Below are 16,415 nucleotides of genomic sequence, written 5' to 3' on the forward strand. Positions count from 1 at the left end.
GTTAATTTTTCGCTCATATTGAATAAAAACCAGCTTTCTAGGGGGTCAAAATATGACAAGGTTATAGGTCACATGTATTTCTGAGAGACTGGGTCAAAAAATTAGGTAAAAGCGCAATTTCAACAATGACAGGTGATGTTAAAATACATGCGCTACAAAATAACCCATTGCGGCAGGCTGGAGTAAATCTGCGCAGAAACGTTCTAAAGCGTGTGCGCGTCCGAATTCGTCGCCCTTTACCTTAAGTTCTTTAACAGATCATTTGTGTGACTTTTCAAAGTTTCAGGCAATTTGTGTGGCTCTCTTGGCATGATTATAGTAAAAAATTCTTGCCTTCATAATTCTATCATAACAAAAGAAGGCCCGGTGTTTATCTCTTTGCCATCTCAGATCATAGTTCAGTAATCTCATTTTACAGTACTCGAGCCATTGTAAAGGCAGCTCCTCCATAAAACCAGCTGCCAGTACCATAAGGAAAAAGATGGGGCCATGCCTTTGCCTGAAGGTCTGTCACAATAGTGAACTCTGGTTAAACTTTGGAGATGGTCAAGCAGATCATTTGTGTGACTTTCAAAGTTTCATGCATGTGTGTTTGGATGTTGAATTTCAGCTATATCTTTATCAGAAGTCAATTAAGTTTGCTTCTCTTCTTTGATCTTCAAAAGGTATCACTATTGCCCTTTGTTCTTTACCTGTTTGTTTGGTTTTATCTTTACCTTTACCGTCTTTCAGATGGTCGCCAGAAGATACTCTCAAAGGTTGGTGTGTGTTAAATAGGTACAAAGTTTCATATTTTCAAAAGAAGTAATGGTAGAGAGGGTTGTTTTTTTAAGCCACCGCAGGGCATTGGTAATTCTTTCAATTAGTTCTTTTTTGTTTCTGTTTGAAATGTCAGTCGTAACACCAACAAGGAATCTAAACATCCAATAGTAGTGTTTGTCAAGTTTACCTAATACATTTGTCTCACCACATCTATGTTCCCAAACTCTTCTTACCAGATTGGCTTTCTTTAGTGTCGTTGAAAAAAGCCCACAGAGTGATATTTGAGCTCTCTCATATTCATTTTGTAGTGATGAAATGCAGTATGGTATGGACTGTGCTCCAGATACAGGATCAGCTGTACAAAGGTAGTTATGCTTTGCACTCTTCCATACCACATACCACATGGTTCCTGTTTATATTGTCAGATTTCTCTTTCATTAATACAGACTCATCAATATCATTTTCAATAACAAGAAAACAAATTGCACGTGTGTTATTCCTGACTCCTCTAGAGTTTGTCGCATTCCTCCTGTCCATCTTTGAGGAGTTAAATTGAATTTTGTTACAAAGAAAAAGCATCTGGGTTACGTTTAAAATCATGTTTTCAGAGATGATGAGGACATTGAGTGCCAAATGAGAACGTTTTATGTAGCAGCTAATATACTCTTGAGAAAATTTTCTCGATGTACTTTTAATGTCAAGTGCGTTCTTTTCAAAACGTATTGCTATCAACTGTATGGAGGTCCACTTTGGGTTAAATACTCTGTAAATGTTATGAGAAAATTGAAGGTTGCATACAATAATGCTGCTCGTCTCTTATTGGGGTATGAGAAACGATGCAGTGCCACTTCCATGTTGGTATCAAACAGACTTGATAACTTTGAACTTTGATGCTTTGCTTAGAAAGCAAATTTATGGATTAAGAGCGCGACTGATAAAATGTAGCAACACAATTGTGTGACAAGTGTGTGAGTCTATGTGTTTCACATCTGAGATCATGAAATTATGGAACAACCTTCTTTTTGTTTAATTATGACAAATGTATTCATTTCAACCATCATTTTCTCACACAGTTACATCTCTGTAAGCTTTCTTTTGGTAATGATGATATGAAGTCTTAAGTCTGAAGTGAAGTCTTTAAAAGCCCCTGTAGCTGTAACTCTTGAAATTTGTTGACCTGAAAAATGCTTTCTATTTTCTCTGGTTTTCTTTAAATTCTACAAATTTAAAGGATATAGTACGTCTTTTACTTCTGAACAATTGGACAAGTAAATTTAAATTTTAATCGCTATTTTGATTTCCCGCCATATTTAAAAATTGGTAATATTACAAAGAAAACATAGCATATGGTGTAACAGTGGAAAATATGCAGCACTATGCATTATATTGGACTACTCTGTTGTTTCTGTGAAGATTCCAATCCATATATGCACTGTGTACTGTGTTTTTGCTTTATTTGCATGAGGGCGCCATTTTATGTTTGGGCAAACATTTATTATTTATCTTGCTCAAAATTGCACATGCAGTCACAGTTGACAGTTTACTCTATCTGTATAAACACCCCTCAATGAGTACATTCCCATGAACTTGTTTTTAGTTTGGAAGTAAAATCACATAAAATAATGCTAAAAGATACAGCTATAGTATCGGGCCTTTAATAATAATAATAATAATAATAATAATAATACCAACTCTGTCTTCTGTTGGAAGGTATGATGGCTGTATTCTTGACCCAAAAAAAGAGGAACTATTTGTTTGTAAGGGATATCCTGAACTTGCGACCTTCTGATAAATGCCCAAAAAGAATTAAGTGTCCCACATGAATAGCATACACTGTGGAAGATTTGTTTTTTCTCATGTTTACTTATTAAATCTTTACTTTTTAAATCTTTTAAAGTGTAGAGATGTCAAACATTTGTTTTAAAAATTATCTTGCACATTAGTAGGTTGTTTTTGACTTTAATTGATCCATCTATCGGTAGATTTGTCTGTTGTGCACATATGAGGGTCCTTCTGGGCCACACCTTGTTGGGTACAGGTGGCTGAATAAATGGACTGTTTTGCATGGGTCTCATGACGGGATTTTATTTTTTTTCCTTCTTGGCTTTCTGCTTCTCTAAGATATACAGATTTTATGTGAACAACTGCTGCTGATGCAAGCAAATATCAGGAGCTATTTCCTCTCCGTAAATCGAAATTATGTTTCCCCATCATGTGTGAGTATGTGGCTGCCCAGCCTTGAATGCCTGTTTCACAAATTAACTCTCCTACTGCTCACCCGGCTGATTTCTGGAGTGATTTTATGCATTTTCCACTTTCAAAACTAACATGCCTTATAGTAGTAGTCTTCATTGTAAAAGTTAATTTCTAATGTAATTTTATTGTTTGTAGGTTTTCACCAAGACAGATGCTGACTTTAGAACAGCTTAGATGCCAGTATGCTTCACCAGTGCTTTGGAAAAAAGAGATAGTCTTTTGTAAAGTTTGTCTACATCAGAGTGCTAGCAGGATCTGACTACTTGCCATCTATACCAGGTATTGGAATAAAACGATCTGTGGAATTTGTAACATGAATGAAAGATAAAGATATTTTCCAGGTAAATGGTGCATTAAAATGTAATTGAAAAAAAAGCATAGTTTATGCATCCATGTGAGTTATCCTTAGTTATCATCTACATCACTGATGCCTACCAGTGTCTATGCATAGCAGCATATCTAATCTTTAACAAAACCTTCAATATTCTGATTAAGATTTGACAAGCAATTTGTCGATTGTTTATTTTATCCCTAATGTTCAAAAAATTGTTTGTAGCACCAAATTTTTTCAGCCAATTTCAACACCACTTTTGATTACATGTACCGGCATGTGGGGGTATATACCAGTATATTTAATCAGAGCAGTGCACATGTCATATACAACTGAACAACATACACCATTGTCATAATAATGAAATGCTGTTGGGAGGATATGATATTCTTATTTTTATTATATGCATAATTATGTATTCTTTCTATTTTCAGGCGATTCCTAGGAGTGGTATGTATTTGAATATACAAATCAATGTCCCAGAAGATTATGTAGACAATTTTAAACATCACATCATTTGGTTTTTGACAAGGATAAAGGGTGTATGGTTCCTCAGAATGCCTTCGATGAAGGTGCACATTACACTGACATGGCCTACATTGGAGATCAGTATCCTTTAACAACAATTAATACAATACAATACTGTTCATGTACTTCAAGAGTATTGTTTTCATGTGTTCAGTATTTCAACTACACACAGGTCTACTTATACAGAACCTGAACATAGAAGTAGAAGTCTTGGTTATAAATGTGTATATGTATTTTAATATATGCATAATGTGCCTATATTATATCACAAACACTTTATATGACTGACAATTCTTAACACCTTGCTGTGCAAATTTTTAAATGAAGACATGGCCGTTAATTGGCCTTGCTGTTGGTAACCATTCAGTCATTGATTTGACGGTCATCAATAACTGCAGGCCTCCATCCATATTCAACCAGGTAAGATAGGAAATTTAATAGTCTTAGTGCTTTCAAAGTACTTTTTTAATTTTAGTTATGTTTTCATACAAAATGTGGTCATGCTGAGATTTACTGAACTACCTGTTTACAAGAGAGGCATTTAGTAAAGAACAAATGTGTATGATAAAATCTTTACAGCCAGAATATATGTTTTATTGATCTCATCGATCCCAAGGTTGATCCCTTTACTGATTTGCTGTTACACAGATTAGACCCCCTCTCAGTGTACTTTGTCTATATTTGAGACAGCTGTACAAGTATTTTGTCAATGTATATGAATGAAAATGGTGTCTCTATAGTAAAATAACATATTGTAATGATCAAATAATACATGCATTTTTTAGTTTGTGTGTGGTTCTGATAGAACATATACTTAACCTTCAACTTTTAACCATGCTGTCCAGTTATCTCTCAATCTTTGTATTGTTGACAGACCATTAACTGGGTAAACTTCTGTAGCCGTTGACCAAATCAGATTCTGAACAATTTGGATGTTGGTTGGGTTTTATGTGAAGATCACAATTACAAATATATGCAGAATATGGGAGGATTATGTTAATTGTCATGAAAAGCAAAACTTTGCGCTAAATTTAGAATGCATTATTAAGCTTGTGCAAAATTGTCCTATCTGGGTTCCAGTCAATTCTAATGGTGCCAGTTGTACTTATAAAATCCAATAAGCTAAAAACTGCATTAGTTAAAATATTGTGATAAAGTATACTGTTTTATTTAGCTTTGTACATATACTTGATTCCCTAAATTTCAACCTTTTTTGGACCTTTGCTGACTAGATTTCCTGGATTTTTCAACAAATTCAACCAGTTTCCTTCAGTCTCATCAACAAGTTGCCATTTTAATAAGCTAATACTCAGACAAACCAATCTTTTTCTTATAACCTGGATTGTCAGGTCAATTTGCAACAAAGCAACCAAAGTTAACTGGCCATTACATCACAGAGCAGAACACCTGTTGAACAAAGTATCATCCAATGAAAGAGAGTCAACACCCGTCTGGTGTGGACAGTTTATGTTCATAGAGTCTCATGTAGCCACAGCTACATCAACAAATTCTACCCAACAAGTTGCCATTGTAAGCCAATACTCAGACAAACAAATCTTCTTACAATCTGGACTTTCAGGTCAATTTGAAACAGAGCAACCAAAGTTGGCGATTACATCTCAGAACAGAACATTGATTTATTAGATATGACCACAGCCTGGTTGAAAGACACAAGTAGCCATGTCATCACTGAAGGCATTCCAGAATACTAATTTTGTCAAAAACCTTACAATACGTCATCTGGCGATGGTATTGCTCTTGTTTACAAATCAGTAATGAAACTTGGATATAATAAATAAATAAATAAATAAATAAATAAATAAATAAATAAATAAATAAAAGTCTCTTGACCAAAGTGCAGAAAAACATAACACCAATTCTGACAACATTGCCATCATAAAAAATTTAGTAAAGTTGTGTAATCCATGATGAAAGTTGTCGTTGGTAGATATGAGTACACTGAGAATGTCATCATTGCAAATTCAGACAATTTTTCCTGACTATTCTTTCAAAATGTAATTCCTGGTTGCCAATTGGCTATATAATATGAACAAAATATTAATATGAATGTAGATCCATCGCTGAAGGTAGCGATCCCAGGCCAGCCAAAGTCTATCTCAATGAGCGCCAAGTTTGCGTCATCGTCATTGCGAGCTATATGTTACCCTAAGAAGCTGCCACTGAAGATGACGCTACTCGGCATCAGCTTTAGTTTCATATCAACAATATTCATAAGAAACAAGATTTCTCAGCCTGGGAGTTGCTGACATAGATTAAAGTGCGTCAAAGGTCATCCCAAATACTTTAGAAAAAAAAATCATGGTCCCATGCTTACCAATCTACAACAAATGGTACTTGATGAGTTACACTGAAGTAGGACGAAGTTCATGCAAGGACATGCAAAAAAGAATGGTAAACTTGACACATGGTACAATCAATTACACACAATTCTCTTTGATTTGTATCATTAAAGGTTACTTTTCTGATAACTTTTTCACTTCTCTATATAAGCAATAATGTGAAGCATCAGAATTATTGTTATATAATATCTAGTAAATGTATGTTTACATATTTCAGTGCAAGTTTCCAAATAACCATTAAATAAATAAAAGTCACATTGTTAAAGTACTACACATGTCATACTTTTGTGAAGCAAGTTTTGATGAACTGAAAAGGTCATTCTCTCAGAAAAGTTAGGATGCATATTTCTTTTGTCGTTCCACTGGGAAAAATACAATATCCTTTTATAAAATAGGTGCAACTAGCTACCATACTCTCCATCACATTATTCTGTATGGCTGAAGACACAATCAGTGGAAATTTTTACAAAAATGCTATCTCCTCTCTCAATCGTGCATAATTTTCCAAATAGTGTGCTTAAAAGTATATTTTCAAAATTTTACAACTAGTCTGTGAATTTGTCTACACATGAGAGGCATGGTAGACTTCTCTGAGAAATCTCCTAACATGTAAATCTTTGCAAAGTAGATAGGCCAGGCATTTGATTAGCAAACTTAATTAGCTTATTAAAATTTTATAAATACAAATTTTTACTCTTACATCTCCAACAAGGATCATAAGGATCAAATCAGGTTAAACAAACTATAAACACCCATTAGTGATAACCATGGCAACTGTTCTGGTGCCTGAAAAAAATTTTGCCTGCACTATGATCCTCTCTGAGGCACGGACGCTCTGTTAGCATGAAAAACACCATAATCTGCTCTACTTTGAATTTTCACTCTATCAAGTCCTTCCACATGTCCTGATGGTTGATTGAACAAAGGCAAAGGTTCTGTGTTGTAGTGTGTTTGCTTCTGTTCCAATAATAGTACAGCAAATCTATGTCAACTCTTTTGGTGAACTCATTACATATTTTTCTGGAAAAAAGGTATCGCTTTATCAACTATTACACTTGGGCAACACGGCTACAAATAAATAAAGGCAGGTAGATCACAAGACAAGCCTGGAAACTAGTTGCTCTACAGTATTAGGTCCTACCTAAACAATACTTGTCAGGTATAATGCAACCCTATTTGTAGAGTAGCTTCCACACATTAAAACAAATACAACTAAAAAACTTGTATACCTCTGGCACTAGTGTAGTGCATTCATTTTATATACATTTCTGTGTTGTGCCACACTTTTCACAAGAAACGATGATGCAACTACACACTTCAATGCCTGAATAACATCTTGGAATTCAGTAATAAATGGAGTCGTGAAAAAATATAACTTACCTGTAATTATCATGAAAAGTCTTGTAGTCAAAGACTTGTCCCAGGATGGAATGGATTAGCGAGAAGAAGCATTCCACATGATCTGATGTACTTGCGCTTGGATGTTCCAGGGACCATCTCTTTGTCTCGATTCTGCACTCTCAATAGTTGCTGTAAGGGCTACAATGATCTCTCTAGTTAGGCCGCATATACCTTTAATTGGTCTGTAAAAAAAAATATTTATTAAGATACAGCATTTGAATATTGATATTGGCAATTCATATTAATTTGCTTCTGATTGGATAGAGAATGGTTTGAATATAAGTTTAAGTCTTCACTATCGAGGTGCACATTGCTTTGAGTGACTGGAGCAAAATCTGTCCACAGACAGGCAGGTGGACTGACCATGGGCTTCATGGCACAATGAAGCGAATTTAGCAGTACGCCCTCACCTACCAAGTTTGCGTTATACATTTGTTTTACCCCTTTAACCCTGACCTCCCTCCCGTCAAGAAGGAAGATTCTGGAACATCAACCTAGCGCAGATGCCTTTCCTAAAGAAACCCAAAATAAAGTTAGCATTATAATCTCTTCTTTAGTCAGTACGTAAACATTGGTGAAAACTTCACTTTCATCATGGATCCCTCCGTGAGTTGGTACATCTTTATCAGATGCACAGGTTTTGAATTGGCCTTTGCAATAGTTTACTACTTGAGAGGTTGATGCACTATCCACTGGATAATTTAAACCTTTTCAAATTGTGATTAAATTTGCATACCTTGTCATATTAGTAAAATTGGAGGGTTTCCCAACACTTTGAGCAAAAGATTTATCTCATTACACCCATGGGGACTTTTATATAAAATTTCAAAGCTATCAGACAAGTAGTTTTTGAGAACAAGTTATATAGACCAAAAATGACAAAAAATCCCTTAAAAATACAAAGTTGCATATTTCAGCAAAATTTCAAAAACAGCAACTATTGCCATCCCTGGGCATCTGTACACCAAATATCAAAACTATCTGACGAGCAGTTTTTAAGAAAAAGATTTTCAAAGAATTTTTGACCAAAATTGCCTCAAAAATACAATTTTGCATATTTCATCACAGTTTCAACAAATCTGAGTGAGGTCACCCCCAGGTACCGGTACACTTAAGCTGACTGCCAGTTACGACTCTTTTTTTTAAACCAAAAATGGCATTTTTTGATGAAAACACAAAAACGAAAAAAAAAAGTCTAGGATATTCCCAATATGCATCTACTCACCAAATATCAAGTTGGTAGGTGCTATACCTGTAGTTCTCAAAATATTTGGGTGGATAGACATCCTCACATACTGATGACCCATAAGCTTCTATAGACCATGGTCTATAGTAGCTAATGAAAAATACCGTCAATGAGATGGGTCGCTCACATTTCGTTTCAGAATGGGCTTAAATACTATATTTCAGAGGTTTTTTTAACAAAAAATGAAGAAAATCACCCAAAAATTTATTAAAAAATAGAAAATTCCAGATATCTTCACAAAATTCACATATAAATGTATGAGGTCCATTCTAAGGTACTTGCATATTGATTTTCAAAGCAATCCTATCTGTGGTTCTTAAGTCATTATTTTTGACCATTTTCACATTTTTAAGCTCATTTGCATAAATTGGGCAATGTTAACTTCATTTAAACAAAATCCCATTTGCAGCCTAATTAAGGTGCATCTAAACACTAAATGCCAAGATTAAATGTGCAGTGGTTCTCAATTTTTGCTGTGGACAGACATACATACATGAATACAAAAGACGGATGCAGACTTATGGTATAAGCTCACATTGGTATGTATACCAAATGTGAGCTACAAACTAACCAATCAGGACCACGATGACATGAAATATATCTTTACTGAAGTCAGATAAACAGACTTTTTTCAAATAAACCAGATATGGAGATCATCTGGCACCCAAAAGAAAATCACATTTTTGTCATTTTGTACCACTGTTGAACATATCAAATTTGAAATTTACATAATAATTAGACTTTAAAAACATATTATGTTTTTAAAGTCTACTTATACCCATTCAATTTAAATGATATCCACTGAAGAGCTGCTTATGCTCTATTTCAATATTGATTCAAAGTTTATGGGACAGGTAATTGATATTATGAATTTAAAGGTGGCATACTCATTTTAAAGGTGGCCTAGTCATAGCTGCACTATGACAAAAGCACTTTGATGATTAAATTATCGTAAAATACGTCTAAAATCACATAGCTTGTGCCTTTCAATGGACAATATACATGGATATCACTGCTTCAATTACCTACAGATTGCTGAATACAGATCAATTTTACTACATGTCTACAACAGACTTTGATAATGTGTTTGAAACAGTGTGCCTTCTATGTAATAAAACCTGAAGTGATCCATATATAACACACAATAGTATAACTGTTGAAAAGAAAATTCTCTACTTCTTAAATTGATACAAAAACTCACAATTTATACATCTTAAAGGGTAAAACTGGTATACATCAGAAAGTTGTACAGTTCCTTAACTTATATCACATACTGTTACCTCAATCTGTCACGTAGAGAAAGTGATGAAATCACACCGAATGGTGAGGGAAGATTCAGAGACCTTGATTCACAACCCTGTAAAGGGATATTTGGAGAATCTTGTACCGCCATACAATTGAGAAATTATGCAATGTGCAAGGCTGAAAAACACAGCATAGACGACTGTCATATATATTCAAAAAGTTGTTGCAGTACGGTCCAAAATTTCTTGAACAGATGCAAGACTTGCAGAACACTGTACAACTGTCTGAAGTCAACACGGTATAGGAGACGTATCAACTGCCAGACAACATCCTGTGGAAATACATGACCAGAGAACAGTTGATGCAGGCATCGAAAGAGAAAAACCAGCTGATAGAAAATGAAAGTTATTGAAAGAAGAAAGACCAAATATTATGCAACGTGTGTTGACAGTATGAAAGAAAATATAAAACTAAGCAATCAAGACCATGATGACATGAAATATATTTTCAATAAAGTCGGAGAAACAGACGATTTATTTTCAAATGAACCAGATATGGAGATCTTCTGGCATTCACCTAGAGACCACATTATGAACAACAGAAATAGCCGGCACCCAAAGTAAATCACAGTTCTTCTGTTGTTTTGTATTATTGTTTAACATATCAAATTTGATATTTACATATGATTTTAAAGTCAATTATACCTATTCAATTTAAATGATTTTTCTTACCTGATTAACTAAAGTAATTCCCATATTGTGCTGAAATTCACACCATAACCTGATCACTGTCTAACTTCATCAAGTTCATGGTACATGCTACAGTTCCACACCATTGTTACCCTGTATCAAACAAACATTAATGTGAAATGTATTGGTCATATTTTTATATTACAGAATACTTGAGATTTGTCTTAGTTTGTGGCACAGAAGTAAAGAAGGCTACTGAAGAACTGTGTGACAGCAGAATATTAAAACTACCATCAGAAAGGCTGTTGCAATACAAAAAAAAATACCGTCAAGGACAGTGTGTTCACATTTGGTTTGAATTGGTAAATTCAAGAAATATTTAAACCAGAAAAACAAGAATGACCAAAGCAAATAAGGTCTGCAACTTAGGTACTGGAGGTCATCTTTAGGAACATGCATATCAATTTCTATAGCAATTGGACAAGCAGGTCCTACATGCATAAGCAAATGTCAACAAAAAAATTAGCCAGAGAAGCTTGACAGAAAGAAAAGGTGGGAGAGTGGGGAAAAATAAAGAGTGGGAAACAATGTACAAGGGATCTGGTAAAAAGTAATGCTACCTCATCAATCTTCTAGCCCCTACCCCTCCTGAATATCAAATGTTCCACCCCTTGGTTGACCATGTTTCCATAAGACCAGCTGGCAGGAAATGTATTTACAACCTTGGGGATGTTTCAATAAATGCTATGAGTGCTATCAGTCGAATGTAAACAGCACTTATATCAGTTACAGTATAGTGAAATGCCTTCCACTGTGGGGGGATTACGACATCTGGAATTATCCTGGATCCAAATCTCTCATCAGTTCTTGTGTGTCTTACATGCAAAAGTTGCAAAAATTGGTTCGAAATGAAAAAATTTACCTCAGCTTTGTTTTCTGGATCAAATTTTACTACAAATTGATATTAAATATGAAAAAATTATGTTAACAGCCCTTAAGGTGGTTGGAAAGGCTATTTTTGCACCAATTCTTTTCTCAGAGTTAATGTCAAGTTTCAAGTGTTAGAATCAAGATATTTAGTTCAAATTTTCAGGATAACTCCCTTAGTTAATATTTTCTCCAAAGAATATAAAAATTGTATATTTGCAGCCATGATTTTGAAATATGACACCAGTAAATATTAAAATTTAATTTTTTATATTTTTTTTACATATTTGAATTTGATAATAATTGGATAGTATTAATATTACCAAATTAGTTATAAATATGTTGACACTATTTATTGTAAGATTTGTACGGCAGGATTTGTAAATAAAATTTGTTTTTATGATTTTACATGGTTTATATATCAAAAAATTATTAAAAATTCTTTCAAATTTCAAAATGTGATTTTTCAAAAAGTACTTCAAATACAGGAAAATTGTGCCGTACAAATCTTATCTGTAACCTGTTAATAGGCTGTAAAATTCCATGTCCATATCTCATTTCAAAGTTGGATGAAATTGGTATACAACTATGTAGGAAAACTGTTATTCTGTCAAAAATTTTGAAAACAAGCCATATTTGCACCCCTCTTTTGAAGTCATAGAGCAGTTTTTTTGGTTAATCTCACTTTTGACACCTCTTTGACACTCAAAGAATCTAAAAATGCATTTACAATAGCAGTCACTCACTCTGAATGCCAGCACCACCTTGTCAAACTTTCCTGAAAAACAGCAAATAATGACTTTCCCTTTTCAAACATTGTATTAACAGCTAGGGGACCTCTACCATAGTTAATACACTAAGGACTCCCCAACTTCTTCTTATTTGGTCAGTTTTTCAGAAGTTTTAACAGGCTATAACTCTGCAATGCCTTTGTGCCCAAATGTCTAGTTTTTTTTATTCCACAGAGAATGTTGACTACTTTTATATTTTAATAGTTTTGTTGAAATTGATAACTGACGCTCTAGCCTTTCCAACCACCTTAAAACTCTCACAATATATCCTGGATTGGGGTAGGTTATTTAAGGTCACAAACTGAGAAAATTACCTGACATATAAAAATTTGGGGGTTTCCCAACACTTTTAGCAAAATATTTATCTAATAACATCCCTCGGAACTTTTATACCAAATTACAAAGCTATCAGACAAGTAATTTTGAGAACAAGTTTTCTTGACCAAAAATGACAAAATTGTCTTAAAAATACAAATTTATTTCAGGACAATTTCCAATTATCTAACTATTGTCATCCCTGGACATCTGTATACCAAATATAAAAGTTGTCTGTCCAGGGGCTTTAAAAAAGAAAATATTTTTTACGATTTCTTGACCAAAAATGACAAAAATTGCCCCAATTCAGTAATATTTCAGATCGTAATTTCAACATTTAGAAGGGTAACACCGTTGCAAACATGAAATCCAAATTTGAGAGCAATTGGGCTAGCGATTTCAGAGAAGAAGAAATTTTACTTAAAGTGAGAAAAATAACCAAAAATTCAGCAAAATAAAAAATTCGAGATATCGTCACGATATTCATAAAACTGATGTTGATCAACCTTGGAAACCTGTATACCAAATATCAAAGCTATCAGATTAGTAGTTTTTGAATAAAAAAAATTTTGACCAAAAATTCGGAAAATTGCCCCAAAATCACAAATATGAAAATTTCAATTCAATTTGTATAAACTTGACTGAGGTCATCCTGAGGAACATGTATACCAACTTTCAAAGCAATCAGATGAGTGGTTTCCGAGAAAAACATTTTTTGACTAAAAAATGAAAAAATTACCCCAAAAATAGAAACATGCAAATTTCATCCCAAATTTCAAACACCTGATTTAGAATATCTAGAGGAATCTGCACACCAAGTTTCAACCCTATCTGACCAACGCTTACAGAGTTTTAGCAATTTGCACGGTTTTTCCTTTTTTTCCCCTCATTTGCATATTTTTGACACTGACAAGTTCATTTGAACAAATTCACATCTCCACCCCTAGGTGCATGTGTACACCAAATACTAAGACAGTAGGTGCTGCGGTTAAGGTGTTTTTGACATGGACGGACATACATACATATATACATACATACATACATACATACATACAGACATGCAAATCGGATGCAAATGAACTGATTCAGCTTATACGATAACCTCACATTGGTATACCAAATGTGAGCTAAAAACAAAGTAGTCCCCAAGCCTGGTCTTAATGCAAATATGCTGACATGCATGTCCGAAGACGCCGACGAACAAAATTTGACTGAAGTGGGCTATTGCAATGCATTATGTTTTGATGAAATCAAAATACAGGTAATCCGAAATTGATTGTGCTTTAAAATGGTCTCAGATCTAAGTTACATTTTTGGCAAGAACATCTAGAGATGTATTAAAAATTTCAAATGCTTTGGCAATATGTTTATGGGAATGGTAACAGGCCTATGACCGGCAAGTAACTGAATCACTCTTGTAACAATACATGAGACAAATGACTGAACTCGTACCATATTCCACACATTTACCACTGATGGTGTTATTTTGGGCATCTCAAACAATCTGTGGAATTGACCCTAACAAAAATTTAACCTTTGGACAAACAGACATTGTTCTGGCTGCACTCAACGGGATTCAGAACACTTAATGTTCCAAAGAAGGAATATTAAGCTCAATGCTATCATTGTAGTGTATAGGAGATGAATTACTAGTCTTGTGTCTAATATGTTAGACTACTTTCTTAACCAATAATATACCGTACTCGTCCGAGTATAAGCCCCCGGTTCGGCAACACAAAACGGCAGTAAAACTAGGGGGCTTATACTTGAGCAACCCCATGTCATCTGACATGGATGTTTAATTTATGCTAATTTAATGCATGATTTTTTCAACACAACTCGATCTTTCTATCCCTTTCAAAATCAACTTACACATCCAAAGAAATTGATTGTACAATCTCTGAATACAGAAGTGACATTTTGGTGAAATTCAGCTTCAAAAAAGCCCAAACTTGAAACAAAGATGTCATGCATGCTGCTGATCAACAGTAATGTGAACTGGCATGCACTGCCATACAGGGAAAGGCAACTCAATATTCCAGTATTAAACTTCTACATCTTGTGAAAACAACAACATAGCAGTGAAAATTGTAATAGTCACCAGGAAACTTCACAAATGAAAGGATAATTGCTTCAAACAAAAGAAACTACATGTTTAGAGGATGAAATATGACATTAAACTGGTCCAATAATCACTTTCATTCAAGGTAATACATTACCAGGTCCATGGGACATTTGAGATTTACAAATTTAAGTAGGACCATCCTGAGTCACTGATAGTCAGTGGTGGTACAAGGTGTCGGGAATGGGTAAGCGTACCCTGCTAGAATGCTACACCCATCAGGATTGGTCCCAAAATTGTCTAAATGACGTGATACAGTATATGAATCACTGTATTAAGTCAAAGCTGGGAATGCTGTTGCTAATCATTTGAGTGACTGAGGTGTCATATTTGGCCACAATGTCGTCATATCGACATTGTATCGACATCCTGGTCGTAAATAAAAATAAACAATGGCGGACATGAGTGAGACTATTCTATTTAGGGGACAGGGGTGAGCAGGGTCAAAGAATCAAGAAAGTACTGGAAAAACGTGTCATTTTCCTTACGATGCTGTCAAGGGAACTCCAGTTTCCCATTGTTTTAATGTCTTTTAATAGTTTCTTTATTATTAAAAAGTTATTTTACCAAGTATAATGACCAAATACACTCTCCTAACCTTTCTGTATTTGAGTTACACTAGGGTAGGGGCTTATACACGGATGTAATGCAGTTTCAAAAATCCTCTGAAATCAGAAAGGGGGGGGGGTTATACACTAGCAGGGGCTGATACTTGGACGAGTACAGTATTCATTATATGTCACACATGTAATTTGATATATATTTAATTACCTTGAGTATACTGAGTGCATCCACTGGCATGGTCACTGTCGCCACCATGCTGACAGTTTTCTTTTCTGAAAATTTCCTATTTTAAGGAGACCAAAAACTAAAGAAAAATGGAGATACATATGAGATTGTTGGTTTTGTGGAACTTGGGGAATACCACAACCTAATGAATAAACTCCAACACAGTAAGGCATACAACAATCATTACTGTAGAATCTACATTTTTACTGGTATTTATTTCTAACTATAAAAAATTCTGGACATCACAGTTCAACTCTTTATTGTCAGGATGTGTGAAGAATGGAAAATAAGAATTTTCACTGGGATATTTTAAAGTGAAAAAATAAGTCTACTCAAGATAGTGAAAATAAGTTCCCAAGTGAAAATAAAGTACTGTACAGTATTTGGAATATAGAGTTTAATAAAGAGATACAAATAATGAAAAAAATAGACCAGAACCAATGCTTCAACGCATTTAAATGGAGGTATCAGTTTTACTTACCTGTCTTACCAGTTTACTGTAGACACCCACTCCCATAATTAGATATATTTGATCACACTCCAAATAGCACTGTTCCCTGCAACAAAAATGAATTTTACAACTAATTGGTTTAGGTAGGTAGTGTTCAGAAACAGAGTTTTATTGCCTTTTTTTCAATATCACCTGTATGGGA

The 16,415-nt window shown here is 34.4% G+C and overlaps 1 protein-coding gene across 1 annotated transcript in view; it reads right to left on the bottom strand.

The window, feature by feature from the left end:
* Nucleotides 1–16,415, bottom strand: part of LOC139118086 (uncharacterized) — a 63,822-nt gene that overhangs the window by 12,558 nt on the left and 34,849 nt on the right. Inside the window, exons 5-9 of the mRNA XM_070681410.1 lie at nucleotides 16,244–16,319; nucleotides 15,745–15,841; nucleotides 10,861–10,971; nucleotides 8,864–10,460; nucleotides 7,618–7,820 (exon numbers count right to left, since the gene is read on the bottom strand). The gene's annotated coding sequence lies outside the window, so the exon portion shown is untranslated. The remainder of the gene's footprint in view (nucleotides 1–7,617; nucleotides 7,821–8,863; nucleotides 10,461–10,860; nucleotides 10,972–15,744; nucleotides 15,842–16,243; nucleotides 16,320–16,415) is intronic.

The sequence above is a fragment of the Ptychodera flava genome, chromosome 1 (assembly GCF_041260155.1).
Source record: "Ptychodera flava strain L36383 chromosome 1, AS_Pfla_20210202, whole genome shotgun sequence".
NCBI lineage: Eukaryota > Metazoa > Hemichordata > Enteropneusta > Ptychoderidae > Ptychodera > Ptychodera flava.